At 36.0% G+C, this 1,984-nt stretch overlaps 1 protein-coding gene across 2 annotated transcripts in view; it reads left to right on the plus strand.

Moving 5' to 3' along the window:
* Positions 1–1,984, plus strand: part of CACHD1 (cache domain containing 1) — a 91,073-nt gene that overhangs the window by 46,273 nt on the left and 42,816 nt on the right. The window lies entirely within an intron of this gene.

Raw genomic sequence — 1,984 nt, forward strand, 5'->3', positions numbered from 1 at the left:
ATTTATCCAAGGATGAGAGAGGGAATTTGTGGACAGGCTGCTCTGGGAATCTCTGATGCCAAAACTTGCACTCTCCATTTACATTTGTATCTCTATGGTAGAAGGTTTGCAACTTAGAAATAGATTTTCCCCCAATATTTATATTAAAATATTGACCAAAATGGGTAGAGCAGGTTTAAACTCTGCATTTATTCTGTGTAATTTTGAAAAGGATGAGAGAGGGAATTTGTGGACAGGCTGCTCTGGGAATCTCTGATGCCAAAACTTGCACTCTCCATTTACATTTGTATCTCTATGGTAGAAGGTTTGCAACTTAGAAATAGATTTTCCCCCAATATTTATATTAAAATATTGACCAAAATGGGTAGAGCAGGTTTAAACTCTGCATTTATTCTGTGTAATTTTGAAAGTGGATGGAGAGCAAATAATTACTTCCAAATAAACGTGGGTTTTTTCCTTTTTTTTTCCTTAACTTTTCCTTAAATCTTGGTTTGACAAGGGATCAAAAAATGCTGATTTCTCAGTAATTAACTGTTCACTGATAGTTTCATTTATCTTCTTTAGGAAAAACACAGTTTAAGATGCCCACAGTGTTTATGGATATAAGTTAAACTAATTTTCAAGCCTGCCAGTTTAAGGAGGCTTTGTTTTTATTGATATTTCTGTGTGGCAATGATGATATTAAAACTAAGGGGTGGATGAGAAATAATGGTCACATTCTGCATATTCCAGAATTCAGTTTGATGAGAGCTTCTTACAAGTGGAGCTCCCAGTCTGATGGGCTCTGACTGTGCAAAATGAGACTTCTGTGACTCTACAAGAATCAGAAAATTTAATCTGATGTTAAGACCAGAGGATTCAGTGGCTGAGGTGTGGTTAGGAGTTCTCATGAAAGATAATTTTACTTATTTGTAATGCAGAAAATCATTAAGGAATTTAATAGGGACTTCTCAGGAAGTGGATTTTATACTTAAAAGCCAAATTTCTAAGCTTGTGAGGAGGCTCTGCCTGGGTTTGTAAGGCTAAAATTTCTGGTATTGGATCCAATCACCTACAGAGATTCTGATCTTGAGCCTACTAATAGATATTTTATTTTTTTCTTAGGTTTTTTTCACTTGTAAGTTGTAAAAGTTTTCCAAGGACCTCACAAATCTCAGCCCATGCTGCATCTGCATCCCTGCAGAATGAAATTATTTTGAGCTGGGCTCAAAGAAACTATTGAATTAGGAGAGGTTTAGTTTGCTTAAAAAGCCTCTCTTCCTGTGGTCATAAGTTGAAATTTCCTCGTGGTAACGGGTTCCAGCTGCCTGTGGGGTTTGTTGCTGCTAATTGTTGTTTCAAGGGGATGGTTTGGAAGGGAATTGTTTTATTGTCTGTGACTCTAAACCAGCCCTTACAGCAAACATGGGAGCAGAAAATCAGTGTTTTCCAGCCCTACCAGGCACCATGTTGGTTTAAGGAGCTGGAACTTCCTGGGTTTATCATTTCTTAGGAATAGGTTGGTGGTAGGAAAACTCTTTGATAGGAAGTAAATAGGTTTTTAATTACAAGAGTAATCACACTGTCAAATGTCACCTGAATAATCAAGGTCACAGAAATTTTATCCAATAAAATTGACCTGTGTAAATGATACAAAACTGCATTTAGGTCCTCAAAAGCTGCAGAAATGTTCACAGTTATTTACAACCCTTTAAAATATTTTGTATTTAAATTTCAAGGCATTGGTTTAATGCTATTTTATAATTTTATTATTAGAACTATGCACTGGAATACTTTTTGTGTTAGAGTCATGAATGTGTTTGAATTATTCAACCTAATCAAAATACAACAAAACTTCAGACTGTCAGATTCCTTCTGCTCTTTGGAGTGTAAATCCTCAAATTTTGGTACAGAAAATAGGTTTAAAATTGTTCTGTTGTCATGGAATCCCAGGATCATGGAATGGTTTGGGTTGGAAGGGATCTTAAAGCTCATCCAGTGCCAG

This window comes from Corvus brachyrhynchos, unplaced genomic scaffold, assembly GCF_000691975.1.
Source record: "Corvus brachyrhynchos isolate BGI_N302 unplaced genomic scaffold, ASM69197v1 scaffold280, whole genome shotgun sequence".
Lineage (NCBI taxonomy): Eukaryota > Metazoa > Chordata > Aves > Passeriformes > Corvidae > Corvus > Corvus brachyrhynchos.